Below are 15,940 nucleotides of genomic sequence, written 5' to 3'. Positions count from 1 at the left end.
ATCACAAAATATCTGACAATGATTCAAACCTGCAACTTCACTTATAGCATCACCTACACTGAGTTCAAGCCTGTGACTGGCACAATGCCAAACAGTTGCATTAGGGAAATCATCAAGAAAGAGTTTTGCAATCCCTGCATTTCGTCCTAACATTACTGATGCACCATCAGTTACAAGTGATATCACATTTTCTTTTAGGTATTGTATTGAAAAACCACCTCTTTGTAAGCAACTTAGAAGCCCATCATATATAGATTTTGCATTTGCACCAAGTTTCATATGTTCTAAGTCAAAATAGAATGATATAGGTTAGGAAGATTCACCAACTGCTGCTCTCAAGCAAACTACAAGAACAGTTTTGCCATTAATAGTAGTAGATTCATCAATCATAATAGACATTTTAGATTGTTTTGAAATTATATTTTCCACCACTGTCTTTCGCATCTGGTTCCCTATAGCAAAAGGATTTGAGTATAGGAGCAGGGAGGTTCTACTGCAGTTGTACAGGGTCTTGGTGAGACCACATCTGGAGTATTGCGTTCAGTTTTGGTCTCCTAATCTGAGGAAGGACATTCTTGCCATAGAGGTAGTACAGAGAAGGTTCACCAGACTGATTCCTGGGATGTCAGGACTTTCATATGAAGAAAGACTGGATAGACTCGGCTTGTACTCGCTAGAATTTAGAAGGTTGAGGAGGGATCTTATAGACACAAAAGTCTGAAGGGGTTGGACAGGCTAGATGCAGGAAGATTATTCCCGATGTTGGGGAAGTCCAGAACAAGGGGTCACAGTTTAAGGATAAGGGGGAAATCTTTTAGGACCGAGATGAGAAAAACATTTTTCACACAGAGAGTGGTGAATCTCTGGAATTCTCTGCCACAGAATGTAGTTGAGGCCAGTTCATTGGCTATATTTAAGAGGGAGTTAGATGTGGCCCTTGTGGCTAAAGGTATCAGGAGGTATGGAGAGAAGACAGGTACAGGATACTGAGTTGGATGATCAGCCACGATCATATTGAATGCTGGTGCAGGCTCAAAGGGCCGAATGGCCTACTCCTGCACCTATTTTCTATGTTTCTATGTTGTGAGAAGCATCTGCACAAGGCTTACGAGAGTGTAGAACGTACCCTAGGTCGGTGCCGTTTCTTTCATGCAGTTCCATATCAGAAGACATATCTGTTTATGGCCTACCTTTGTGTACAATATTATATACAGTTCTAAAAACTCAACCTGTTTTTGCTTCGTCCTTTTTCAGTGACATATACACTACATTTTCGATTGCTTTTTTTTCCAGCTGTTTCATTGATTTTTTGGCATCTGATATGAGCGTCACTATTTTTGTGCTTAAAAATCTTTTTTCTTAAATTCATTAACTGTTTTGCTTTGTCATTACTCACTCCTACTACATTAACACTGCGCCACTCACGAGACAAATGAATTCCTTGTGTTCATTCAAGTCCAAGATGACCACGCTGCATTCAGTACATCTTAATTTTACAATTAGCCAGGGATATTCTTTCTTTTTGTTTAAGTACATTTCTTGTGTACAACAGCCTGGAAGATCACATTTTTCAATATCTTTTGAAATGTCTTCACATGCAGCATCAGGCGAAACAGCTGCATCAGTTACATTATCATTTTCAAGTAATTTTGCCTTCTTTTCTGGCTGAGTGTTTTCATTATCATTTATTTCTTCATCGATCTGAAGACGCTGTCTTTTAAAGAACTTCTTCTTACCCCTTTTGAACATGAACGATATTATTTGTATTATTTGAGTTACTTAGTTGTTTGTTCTCCTTTGTGTTTTATTTTCTTCTTTTTTTATTGCTTACAAGTTTATTTGTGTTTGTATTTTTTAACATGTTCAATAAATTAATAAAGTAAGTAAAGTATCTCAGTATGCTCATTCTCACAGGGGTACACAAATCTGAAATTTATAGATATTTAACCATATAACCATATAACAATTACAGCACGGAAACAGGCCATCTCGGCCCTACAAGTCCGCGCCGAACAATTTTTTTCCCTTAGTCCCACCTGCCTGCACTCATACCATAACCCTCCATTCCCTTCTCATCCATATGCCTATCCAATTTATTCTTAAATGATACCAACGAACCTGCCGCCACCACTTCCACTGGAAGCTCATTCCACACCGCTACCACTCTCTGAGTAAAGAAGTTCCCCCTCATGTTACCCCTAAACTTCTGTCCCTTAATTCTGAAGTCATGTCCTCTTGTTTGAATCTTCCCTATTCTCAAAGGGATATTTGATGGTGATTTGATAGTGATATATAATAAAATATTTCCTATTGCACTATTGTTTTGCTAAATAAAACCACCCACAATAAAATATTCACCACTCACGATTTAGGCTGGAAAAAACTATTGGTACCACTTATTTAATTTTCTCCCCATCCATTCTAATTTAATCGAAACACTTAATCTGAAAATCCAGTTTCTTATTGGGGGGCAGATAACAGAAAAAGTAATGCCCTTGGAGACGGCGGCTGATTGGACGGGAGGAGACAGATTTGTTGATTGGACGGATGTTTTAAGGGTAGCTCGTTGGTGATTGGACGCAACCCCCTTAGAGACAGCGGTTGATTGGCCGCCAAATAATCGGGCACAAAAAATTGACAAATAGGAAAACAAAAACAAACAAAATCGGAATTCCAGTTTAAATCTGATATAAGGTACATAGGGTGGGTATCGATTAATTCTAGACAACAGATTAAAAAAAAAATCTAATCCCATTAAATCAGGGTGTATTATGATGTGTTCTACAGTATGAAGTGTACAGCAAAACTTGCACTTCCAGAGTGGTCTATCGTGTTGTTTCTTCAGCGGACCACGGATTTATTTTATGAGCAAAACATAAAGTGCTGGAGAACTCAGGCTGGATCTATGAAGGGTCCGAAGTAGGGTCTCGACCCAAAACATCACCTATTCCTTCTCTGCAGAGATGTAGCCTGACTCGCTGAGTTACTCCAGCATTTTGTGTCTGCCTATGGAGGGAATGGTTAGGCGACGTTTAGGGTCGGGTCCCTTCTTTAGGCATTTTTTAAGGGGTTGGGAAAGATCGAAAATTTCACGTATTTAAATATGTTGTTACGAATATAACTGGTAGTGTGGGAGAGAATTCCATGAGCCATAATTGCCACATACATACCCAAAAGTAGAAATGTAGAAAGTTACAGTGTTAAAAAAATTGATATTACGAGCTTTGTAGTCTCCTTGTACCAATCAAACGGCAAATTCAAAATTCTATATTTTGAAAATGGGCAAAGCAAAAAGTAGCATGTTCTCTAGAAAGGCTTATCAATTGATAGCAAATAATTGATCGGAAGGGTGTGATTTTCAGTCAGGACGTCTGTATCATTCAGTCAGTGAGCCCTCTGTCTGGAGCCCTTCTCTATTACCCCTCTACATAAAAACAAAGTGTCAATGCCTCTTCAAGGTCTACTAATTCACCCGTAGCTTCAGTTGCAGGTACAGCTGAAGGGATTTGGCGCCCGGGCGACACTATGAATTTATATGAACTTAAAATGTTATAAATAACACTAAATAAAACTGAAACAAATAAAGGCAAACAGAAGAACTAACCTTGACGGTGAGAGAGAAAACAAAACACATAAACTTTTTTTTTTTTTTTAATTCATATAACATCCCTAAATGACAGGTACAAATGACTAAATAACGTGGGTGGACAAAAATGCCGGAGAAACTCAGCGGGTGAAATGCTGCCTCACCCGCTGAGTTTCTCCAGCATTTTTGTCTATCTTCGATTGTTCCAGCATTTGCAGTTCAGCGGGCCAGGTGCTACCCGCGGAGGGAACGGGCCAGGAGCCGCCACAGGCCAGGGCTCCCCCCCCCCCCCCAACAGGAAGGGAGAGAGGGAGGAAAGGAGAGAGCAAAAGACAGAGAGACACAGCGAGAGAGGGAGAGAGGACGAGAGGGAGAGAGGACGAGAGAATAATAAAATAACGTGGAATAATAAAATAACGTGACTGCCTGCACACCAGAAGAAGATATGCTGTCCGTGCTCGCGGGCTTGACAGCAATGACAGTGAGTTTTAAGAAATTGCCCCATGAATTTTATTCAAAAGAATGCAGCGTCATTATCACATGGTCAAAACACAATTACATTTACTGAGGAATGTGGATCGATGCATTGGTGACACATTGTATAACTACGCGTTAACTACTGGCTGTTAACAAGTGCTAACAGTTGTGGTTAACAAAATGTTTTCGTCTCATGGCCGGTGCAGCGATGACTCATTTTAACGATTATCCATGGTCGTATTTTTAAAGAAATCTGTATTTAACAACTCTGACTCCCTTCTTGTACAGAAATTGGACACAAGCCGGAAACTGAAAAGTAGGGGAACGCCATCCCCCTGTATACCCCCCCCCCCCCCCCATTTCCATCACAGTTTACTACAGGGAAAAAAACCCCAACCCAGCCAGCCATTCCTTATAACTCAAACCTTTCAGACCCGGTAATCTCCCTGTAAATTATTTTCACGCTCTTTCCAATTTAACAACACCCTTCTACAGCGGGGCAAACAGAACTGTACACATTGCTCTAGCCTCTTGTACTGCTGTAAAATAAGAACACATTTCCTGCACTCAAAGTCAAAGTCAAAGTAGCCTTTATTGTCATTCAGACCTTGCGGTCTGAACGAAATTTTGTTGCCTTGCAGTTCTACATATAGTAAAAATGACAAAAACACACAATAAACACAAATTAACATCCACCACAGTGAGTTCACCAGGCACCTCCTCACTGTGATGGAAGGCAAAAGTCTTAAGTCTATGTCTCATCCCTTCTTATTCTCCCTCTGCGTCGAGGCGATCCAGGCTTCAGATGTTGTGACCCCACCAGGCGATGGTAATGTCAGTCCCGCGGCTGAATCTGAGCTTCGCGAACGGGCCGGTTCAACTCCGCGGCCCGGGGAGGTCGAAGCTGCAGCCCTCCAGTCCAGCGGACGCAGCTGTTGTTGCGGGAGCTCCGGAGAACAGGTCACCAACTTGTGACCTGCGAGCTCCCGACGATGTCATCCACTGGGCAGGGTTGGGTCGGGTGGCCGCTGCCGCCGGAACACTGCCCCTCATATTCTGCTTGGGTTTCTTTCAACCCAAAGGCATGGACATTGAATTCTCAAATTTAAGATAACTAATGTCCAAACAACCCCCTTCCCCATCTCATTCCCCATGCCCCACCTAGATTTGCATCCATTTCTCCCCTTGGCTGGGCGGGAAGGGATAGGGGGGTTGGCGAGAGGAGGTTGCGGGTGTGGAAGATCAGGTGGGAGGTGTGGGAGAGTGGGGTGGATGTATGAGAGCGAGGGGATGGGGGTGGGGGTAGGAAAGCAGGTTGCGGTGAGAGAATGGGAGCGTGATTGGGTAGGGGTGCGAGTTTCAGGAGTTGGACATTGGAGTGAGAGGGAGGTGGGAGTGGGAGGGAGGTGAGTAGTGTCATGAGGGGAGGCAGTGAGGGGTGAGGAGAGGGGCAAAGGTGGGGGTGGGAGAGGGGTGAGGAAGGTGGCAGGATAGTGGGAGGAAGGGAGAGGTAAGAGTGAGGGGGTGAGAGGTGGCATTGAGCGGAAGTAGGACAGGGTGGGGAGGTGGGAGATAGGCGGTGAGGGATGGGTGGGAGAGGGGTGAGGGATGGGTGGGATGGGTGGGAGAGAGGGGGGAGGGGTGGGTGGGTGAGGGCTGGGTAGGAGTCAGTGGGAGAGGAGGTGACGTTGGGGCACAGCCAGTGCCAGGGGGAGACTCCCTCCCTCCGTCCGCCGCCGCCTGGCCTCGACGGTTGAACCGTCTGGGCCACCGGACCTGGTGACTTTTTTGGTGACTTTTGTGTATGGAGGGGGTAGGAAGCGTGGTGAGAGTTCTACCTTGCACATGGAGTACTGGGGGAAGGCTATGCTAGATCTTCAGTTGTGTTTGGTTGCATCGAAAATTGCTTTAATATTTTCCAAGGATGTGAGAGACCCATCGTAAACTTTGGACTCATTTCAATTCACTAGAATTTCATTGCATAAATTGTGGTTAAAATGATTACTAATTAAATAACGTATGACATTGCATGACGCTACAAGCTAATAAATTCAAAAAAATTATATTTGTTTAATCAGTTCTATTCTCCAATTTAGAGAAAGTTGCTCTTTTAAAATACTTTCAACCTCCAATAAAACAACATTTCCAAATTCCAATTAGAACACAGCATATATTTTTTATCCTTGTGGGATGTGAAAGATTTCTGCTTTTTTACTTTTCATTTTCATAGTTCTTCAGGCCTCTCATGCAGACACTTTTTAATCTTAATTTCGTTATGTTTTTCCCCCACTTCAGACAAGGATCATTTGTTACATCATCTCACTGCTCTAGATTAATTGTTGTTAGATATCGATCGCTCCTGGGATGTAGCTGTAATGCCCGTCTAATTACCCTTAATAACATACTGGGAGGCTATCTTCTTAAACTGTTGAACTCCATGTGTTGAAAGAGCTCCAGCAATGCTGTCAGGTAGGGATTGCAGTGTTTATACACAGCGGTAACTAAAATAAACCATTCTGCCAAAATGCGTGTTTCCAGGATGTGAATTGGATAGAAAGTGAAAATGAATTAAGGAAACACTATTTGTATTGCCTGGGCCGAATTGGTGATAGCGCGATTGGGATCGGGAACTAACCCCATGGCAATCAGCAACCATCGTCTCTAAAGAACATGTGCTAAGGGACACAATGTGCAGAAGTAATTTAGCGGGTCAGGGAGCATCTCAGAAGAATGTGAATAGGTGATGTTTCAGGTCAGGACCCTTCTTCAGACCTGCCAGTTTAACTGCGGGAGGCACTTGAAGAGACTTGCTTTGGAAATTGACAAGCAATCGCTTCTGTTGACATTGGTGCCACTGACCTCAGTATTTTCAGTTTGCAATAATAACATAAACGTACAACTAATCAAAAACCTTTATTCTTGAAAACTTGTGAGTCTGAAACTCTTTAGTCCCTAACCCACATTTTCCCACTGACAGAATGGTTTTCCAACAAGATTTTCTATATCTTCTTCAGGAAAACAATTACTACATTTTAGTACAACTACCCATAGCTATAAAGTGAGAGGTGGAAAGTTTAATGGAAAGGGCAAGATTTTTACACAAAGAGTGGTGGGTGGCTGAAACACATTGCCAGAGGTGGTGTGGGGGCAAATATGATTGGGGCATTTAAGAGGCTTTTAGATAGGCGCATGGAAATGCAAGGAATAGAGGGATATGGATCATGTATAGGGATTGTAAGGGATGGCACAGTGGCGTAGTGGTAGAGTTGCTGCCTTGCAATTAAAACCACTGTTGCTGAAGTTTGCACACTCTGTGACTGCGTGGGTTTCCTCCCGGTACTTCAGTTTCTTTCCACATTCCAAAGCGGATTGGTAGGTTAATTAGCTTCTGTAAATTGTCCCTATTATGTAGGTTAGAACAAGAGTTAGGGTGATCATTGGTCCGCGCGGGCCTGTTTCCACATTGTATCTCTAAACTGAACTAAACAGCTGGCACTTCATTGGAATGTGGGAAGAAACTGGAGCACCCAGGAGAATCCCATGTGGTCACAGGAGAGGGGAGTGGGTGCAAATTGTGCGCAAAAATACAGCATCAAATCCCAACTAAGAGCTGCTCTATAGTGCTACATAGCCTCAATTCTGTACTAATCATTAACAACTAAAATGTGAAAAAACAAATCGAAGAGGAACTTCAGTACTAAAGTTCAAGGCATCTTTACTTGAGTTACTCAACTGAAGACCTACTGCCCAAAATCTCAAATATACAAATTAAGTTCTGATTTTAAGCTAAAAGCACATTGTAATTAGAGTAATTCAGCTGGCTACATAGCATATGTGGAGAGAAATGGACAAACAGCATTCTGGGTTAGGACCCTTCTTCGGAATGTCAGCATCTGCAGTACCTTGTGTCTTATTTTAACATGATGACCCATTTATCATGTGCTAGGAGCCACATTAAATTTTTTTTAAATTAATACTATTCCTACAACAAAAAAATTACCGCTGGTAAAATAAAACTCAGGTGATATTGTGTAGTCTCCATATCACAAAATCAGATACAAAAACGAGAAAGTACAAAAAAAAAAATGCTGCGATATTAGAATTTTAAAAACCCTGTCAAGGAGGATGAATAATCTTGGGCTCGTTAGAAAATGAAATGGTGACCTAATAAAGGTGACTAAGAATAAAAAGGGGTTGACAGGGTAGATATAGGAATGTTTCTACTCATACACAAACATAAGCGTATCAAAGTTTGAAGAAGGGTCCTGACCTGAAGTGTTGTCCGTCCATTTATTACCCCCCCCCCCCAGATGCTGCCTGACCCACTGGGTTCCTCCAACATTTTGGCTTTTGCACAAGATTCCAGCATCTGCAGACTCTTGTCCCTCCGTATAAATAACCAAGTCATCCATGTCTTTACCCGGATAACCATTGTGACGTGGAACTTGATGTTATGTGGACGACTGGTGGCAAAATAAACAAAGAAGTATTTCAAAGAAAGCTTAATAATCCTTGACGGTGCAAGTAATAGATGAATGCATCGAGGAGCTGCGAAGTAGGTCGAGGGAGATTTCGGTGGTGAACAAATATCAGTACTGAACAGCTAGGCTGAACAACCTCTTTAGGTGCATGTTAATTCCAAGCAATTCTACCCTATATTTAACAAAACATATTTTCACTTAATGACCTTTCATCTTTTCAATCGATGTCAACACATAGCACAGAATTTGAAAGATCATTACTTTTTACTCGCATAGGGACATCAATACGAGTCTTTGGTGGAATTGTTCTTTTGAAACATCACTTGAATTCAGCATTCTTGGCTTCAACTCAAGAGGTCATGCCTTCAAGTGTAACTACATAAGTTAAAAACGGAACCTCCACAATGTTAATGCAGCAGCCAAATGTCAACTTTTGAATGCGACTTAGAAGCATGATAAAGCCTGCCAATTCGAACATAATATTAAGGCAGTACATTTTGCCCAAATAAAAGCTATTCATCTCCAAGAAACCCAGTGCACACAAAATGCTTCAAGGCATTTTAGACAAATGATGGAGCATTTTTATAAGTCTTTCTTTCATTAGGTTTGTGAGATTGAAAGGCAGCCAACAGTGAAAGCACCCAGATGCTATTTCAATGGCTGCCTTTATACTGCAGATCAGATCACAGAGCACCAAGCTGACAGAACCACCCTTATACAATTGTTCCATAAACTGGTCTTCTATTCCACAACAGCCATCTAAAACAATGGCGTTGGTGTGACTGCCATGGACAAGAAATGCCTGTGACATTCAAGGACTAATATGCAAAAGGGAATTACATAACACAAGGGAACATCTTCAGGAACAACATTGCGCATGTGAGAGATGATGGCTCAGTGAAGTCGCAGGGGGGGGGGGGGGGGAATTTCATCAATATTCCGAGAGAATTAACTCCCGATCACCAGCTAAACCTGCGGTGGGAAACCTAGCAGTCATTTGCAGCCATTGCCTATCAATTCAGAAAACACCAACCGTTGCAGACTCCTCCTCCCAGCGAGATGCTTGAAGCCCAATCTTGCCATGGCCAACATTTTGTTTCACCAGATTGACAAACAAAAGCAATAAGCCCAAAAGGTTCCAGCTTTTGGTCTTTCTTCCGTCTTGAACACGGGACAAGTGAAATCCATTTCATACTACTCCATAGAAACATAGAAAATAGGTGCAGGAGTAGGCCATTCGGCCCTTCGAGCCTGCACCGCCATTCGATATGATCATGGCTGATCATCCAACTCAGTATCCCATCCCTGCCTTCTCTCCATACCCCGATCCCTTTAGCCACAAGGGCCACATCTAACTCCCTCTTAAATATAGCCAATGAACTGTCCTCAACTACCTTCTGTGGCAGAGAATTCCACAGATTCACCACTCTCTGTGTAAAAAATGATTTTCTCCTAACTTGTACCTTCTAGATCGCTTTGTCAGCAGGTGAATTACTCTGTGAAATGTCCCTAGTGTGGAGGGAGTGGACGCGAAAGTGGGATAACATCGAATTTGTGTGAATGGATAATCGACGGTCGGCGTGCACTTGATGGGCCGAAGGGCCTGTATCCTAAACTAAACCAAACTGTTGTGTACTTTTTTTGCTCGCCATATGCCAACAGTTGGTGGTCATTCAATGAAGATGATGGCTGGAGGCCCGCAGCAATCTGGGGGTTACCGGAATCAGGCACTGCTCATACCAACTGGACCGTGGGCTGGACTTGGTGAATGGCGCCCCTTGCATGCAGGCTCAATAGACTATTTCTATACAATTGTTAATCGGGGATGGTCTCGTGATACGCTACTGGACAGTTTGTTCAGAAAATAATTTCATTGTGCGTATGCACTTCACACATGTGACAATAAAGCAGCATTGAACCATCGAAGGGCACGGATGGGTGCTTTGCATTCCCCTGCTTGGAGATAACTAAAGAAGGGTCTGAAGAAGGGTTTCGGCCCGAAACGTCACCTATTTCCTTCGCTCCATAGATGTTGCTGCACCCCCTGAGTTTCTCCAGCATTTTTGTGTACCTTGGAGATAACTACTGCCTGGCACTTGTCAGTTACAAATGTTATCAGCCAATTATCAGCCCATTCCTGAATATTATTGAGGATGTCACCTTGGCATCATCATTGGAGTTCAGTTCACAATTAGGCAAAGACTCTGCGGAGGCCTGACGCTATGTAGTGAAACCATAAATCAGTTTTCACAAGCAGGTTATTCAGTACACAGTTGACAACACTTTCCATCAATTTCCCACTGACTGAGGGTTGACTGATTTAGTAAAAGTCAGTTTGGCTGAAGACTACCTTCTGCAATAATGGGATCTCAGGAAGATGACAAGATGAACCATCCATTGTTTTTCTTCCTGGCTGAATGTCATTACCAATACTTCATCCTTGTCTTTAGCACTTGCACAGCACCGTCATTGATGGTTGGAATGTTCTCAGAAATATGAGAAGTATTAACAATTTTCAGGCTGGTCCCAAAAATGGTGCCTAGACCAGATTTGGAACTATTCCCATTCACTGTCAGTAGGGAAGCCACAGTGGCGCAGCAGTAGAGTTGCTGCCCTCACAGCACTAGAGACACGTATACGATCCTTAACTATGGATGCTCTCTGCAAGGAGTTTGCACGTTCACCCTGTGACTACATGAGTTTTCTCTGGGTGTTCCAAACTCCTCCCACATTCCAATAACATGCAGGTTTGCTGGTTAACTTTCTTCTGCAAATTGTTCCGAGTGTGTAGGATAAAACTCGTGTACGGGTGATCGATGGTCAGCGCGGACTTAGTGGGCTGAAGGCCCTCTTTCCGTGCAGTATCTCTAAACTAAACTAAGCTGTCCTGGCACAATACCTTTCTCATGGACTGCCAGAGGTATCCTGCATCTGTGAGGGGATGTTTTTGTGTGCTGATAGAGCACAAATACTTTACTCTCCACCTGGGACCCTTGCAAAGCAACCAACTGGCCACCACTGGACATGAGCCAGTTGGCAAAGATTATCCCAATCCTGCCAACAATTACACTAATTATATAGAACTTTAAATTCATTCCAAGCGAATAAAGTCTGTAATATATGATGTGCATGACCTAATAAAGCTTGTAGATCTTTCTAAAAATACATACTTTGTATCCGAAGAAGGGTCACAACCCGAAACGCCAGCCATTCCTTCTCTCCAGAGATGCTGCCTGTCCCGCTGAGTTACTCCAGCATTTTATGTCTACCTTCAATTAAACCAGTTCTTTCCTCCACATACCTTGTATCAATCTCATATAAAAAATTACAAGTGACCACTGGCAGACAGTATCCGAGGTGAAAATTCGATAGACAACGTTTCCTTCACCACAGTAATCACTATTGTTTGTTCCGGTTTATTTACCAAATCCTCTCCTAAATCTATTCTTTAATTCTGACAAAAGCCTTTGAAGTGTCAACCTCTGTCAAAAAAAAAATCTCACAGCATAGAAATCAACACAAAACTAGCCGAATTATTCAGTTGTCTGAAATTCATACGTTTTGGAAACAAAGAAGTGATCAACAATGCTGTGATCAACACTTAAGACTTACCAAAAAATGCATTTTTCCCCCCAAAAATATTTGTCAGCAAATCTGCTTCAGTCCTGAAATGGTCAAAATACTGCTTGCTGTCTTTATCATAGCTTTACGATGAACTCAAATGTGAATAAATACGAGCGCCTGAAATCCATGTTGTTCTTCATATGACACATTTGTGCCTTTTGTATTTTTCTGGAAATCTAAACTATTCCAAACTCTAGGTACACACCAATTACCATCTCCCAATGTCCCATTCCTTTCAATATTAACAAATGTTCTCCCCTCAACTGACAATGACAAACAAAAACAAATGCTGACGTTCACACTCAGCAAGTGTTTTGAAGTCAGATTACTATCTAAATGGCGTCAAGTTGGGAAAAGGGGAAGTACAACGGGATCTGGGGGTCCTTTGTACATCAGTCTATGAAAGTAAGCATGCAGGTACAGCAGGCAGTGAAGAAAGCGAATGGCATGTTGGCCTTTATAACAAGAGGAATCGAATATAGGAGCAAAGAGGTCCTTCTGCAGTTGTACAGAGCCCTAGTGAGACCACACCTGGAGTATTGTGTGCTGTTTTGTTCCCCCTAATTTGAGGAAGGACGTTCTTGCTATTGAGGGAGTGCGGCGTAGCTTTGCAAGGTTAATTCCTGGAATGGTGGGACTGTCATATGCTGAGAGAATGGAGCAGCTGGGCTTGTACACTCTGGAGTTTAGAAGGATGAGAGGGTGTCTCATTGAAACATATAAGATTATTAAGGGTTTGGACACGCTAGAGGCAGGAAACATGTTCCCGATGTTTGGGGCCCCAGAACCAGGGGCCACAGTTTAAGAATAAGGAGTAAGCCATTTAGAACAGAGACGAGGAAACACTTTTTCTCACAGAGAGTGGTGAGTCTGTGGAATTCTCTGCCTCAGAGGGCCGTGGAGACAGGTTCTCTGGATGCTTTCAAGAGAGAGCTAGATAGGGCTCTTAAAAATAGCGGAGTCAGGGGATATGGGGAGAAGGCAGGAACGGGGTACTGATTGGGGATGATCAGCCATGATCACATTGAATGGCGGTGCTGGCTCGAAGGGCCGAATAGCCTACTCCTGCATCTACTGTCTATTGTATATTATTTTCCGTCTTGTGGCTCACATGTAAGCTGTTAGTGTAGGAAGAAACTGCAGATGCTGGTTTAAACCAAAGATAGACACAAAATGCTGGAGTAACTCAACGAGACAGGCAGCATCTTTGGAGAGGAGGAATGGGTGATGTGGGTCGAGACCCTTCTACAGACAGGTTGCTTGCTGGTGACTTTTACTTGCAGTTACAGAACGTTTGATCTGCAGAGCAGGTTCCTAGCAACAGAGATTTTCTTTTATCCTTCTCATTCCCCTCAATCCCTAGCTCCTTTCCTGAAAGAAGTGAAGCATGCTTTTATAGCAGTTGTCAGGAATCTTGTCTGAGTTACCTTTATTCATGTTTGGACCTTGGTCAAGGGAGGCTATTTCAAAGTGAAAAACATCTCAGCTAGTCTGGGCCCTTACTTCCTGCAAGGATCCAGACAAGAAGCAGACATCTAGCTAGAGTTTTATTTTGGTTGAGTGGCTGTTACCTTTAGTTTTAATTTCAGAGATACAACGTGGAAACAGGCTCACCAAGACCATGCCTACCATTGATCAACTGCTCACACTACTTCTATGTTATCCCACTTTGGCATCCACTCAATACACACTAGGGTTCAATTTACAGAGGCCAATTAAGCTACAAACCCACACATCTTTGGGATGTGAAGGAAACCGGAGCATCCAGCAGAAACCCACACGGTCACAAGGAGAATGAACAAACTCCGAGGTCAGCTTTGAACCCAGGTCTCTGGCGCTGTGAGGCAGCACCTCTACCACTGCCACTATGCCGCCTTGCTATGTGCTACTTGGGCACAATTGGCAAGGCCATCAATAAAAACGTGAAACTTTCCCAAGTTTTAATGGTGACAGCAACCAATTGCATAACATGTTCAGACGTGAGCAACAGGCTGCTCAGCCCATACTTCCTTACATTCCGCTTTATGCTTTGTTTGGAATTTGTCAAGCAACTGATAATATTGCCCCATGATGAAGATAGCCACTGCTTGAATATTTAAATGAAAATTCAGCCTGCTTTAACGCTTATGTCAAAACCATTCTGGATAGCAGGTTAACATTTGTAGTCCCTAAAATACGTTTTCTCTGCAGCATTCTCCAGTCAGGTAATGGGAGTTAAAACGGCATTAAAGAGTCATATACAGCTATACAGCACATAAACTTCAGCCCACCTTATCCATGTAGACCAGGTTGGCATACTGGCCTTGTCCCATTTGCCTGCATTTGGTTCATATCCATATGTCTGCCCAAAGTAGGCGACCACTTCCCCGAACACTCGTGCTCGATCTGCCAAGGCCTGCTCGATCTTCTGGTTGCTAATCATTTTAACTCCCCTTCCCATTCTGACCTTTCCGTCCTGGGGTTCCTCTATTGCCAGTTGGGCCACACACAAACTGGTGGTACAGCACCTCATATTCTGCTTGGGTATCTTTCAACCCAAAGGCATGGACATTGAATTCTCAAATTTAAGATAACTAATGTCCAAACAACCCCCCTCCCCCATCTCATTCCCCATGCCCCACCTGGATTTGCATCCATTTCTCCCCTTGGGTGGGCGAGAAGCGATAGGGGGGTTGGCGAGAGGAGGTAGGGGAGAGGGGGTTGCGGGTGTGGAAGATCAGGTGGGGGTATGGGAGAGTGGGGTGGGAGAGGGGGTGGATGTATGAGAGTGAGGGGATGGGGGGGGGGGGGGGGGAATCAGGTTGCGGTGAGAGAATGAGAGCGTGATTGGGTAGGGGTGTGAGTTTCAGGAGTTGAACATGGGAGTGAGAGGGAGATGGGAGTGAGAGGGAGATGGGAGTGAGAGGGAGATGGGAGTTGAGGAATGTCAGGAGGGGAGTGAGGGAGGCATTGAGGGGTGAGGAGAGGGGCACAGGTAGGGGTGGGAAAGAGGGGTGAGGAAGGGAGAGGTAAGAGTGAGGGGGGTGTAAGGTGGCATTGACGGGGTGAGAGTGAGGGAAGTAGGACAGAGGGTGGGGAGTGATGAGGAGGTGGGAGAAAGGCGGTGACGGATGGATGGGAGAGAGCTGGGTGGGTGAGGGGGGAAGGGGTGGGTGGGAGAGAGGGGCGAGGGCTGGGTGGGAGTCAGTGGGAGAGGAGGGGACGTTGGGGCATAGCCGGTACCAGGGGGAGACTCCCTCCCTCCCACCGCCCGGCCTCGACGGTTGAACCGTCTGGGCCACCGGATCCGGCCGCCGCCCCCAACCCCCGGCCTCACTCACCTGCCGCCGACTCTCCCCGCCGCCGCCGCCGCCATGGCCACTGCGCTCCATCTCCCGGAGCTAGGCTCGGCGCGCCACTGCTCTCCCCTGCCTCCGCCCTCTCGCTCCGCCATCGATTAAGCAGCCTGGCCTGTGGCCCATCATCAACCGGGTCGGAGCGCGCGGACTCCAGCCCCGCCTTACGTTCCACCCGCCCGCCCCCAATGTATAACCAACCTGACCCACCCTCGTCCCACGTACACCCCCCCCCCCAAATACCCCCTCCACTACGTACTGCCCTCCCTAAGTACCCCTTCTCCAAGTGCCCAGTTTCTAGCACCCCCTCCTTACGAACCCCCTCACCCCACACCCCCTCACCCCACACACCCCCTCACCCCACACACCCCCTCACCCCACACACCCCCTCACCCCACATACCCCCTCACCCCACACACCCCCTCACCCCACACACC

The 15,940-nt window shown here is 44.6% G+C and overlaps 1 protein-coding gene across 3 annotated transcripts in view; it reads right to left on the bottom strand.

Moving 5' to 3' along the window:
• Positions 1-15,643, bottom strand: part of osbpl8 (oxysterol binding protein like 8) — a 169,847-nt gene extending 154,204 nt beyond the window's left edge. The window contains exon 1 of one of the 3 annotated variants that reach the window (XM_033037977.1): positions 15,489-15,643. The gene's annotated coding sequence lies outside the window, so the exon portion shown is untranslated. The remainder of the gene's footprint in view (positions 1-15,488) is intronic. The other 2 variants (XM_033037978.1, XM_033037989.1) reach the window with 2 other exon arrangements.
• Positions 15,644-15,940: the final 297 nt, after the last annotated feature.

Source organism: Amblyraja radiata, chromosome 19 (assembly GCF_010909765.2).
Source record: "Amblyraja radiata isolate CabotCenter1 chromosome 19, sAmbRad1.1.pri, whole genome shotgun sequence".
NCBI classification, from domain to species: domain Eukaryota; kingdom Metazoa; phylum Chordata; class Chondrichthyes; order Rajiformes; family Rajidae; genus Amblyraja; species Amblyraja radiata.
This window is presented reverse-complemented; position numbering and strand designations above follow the sequence as displayed.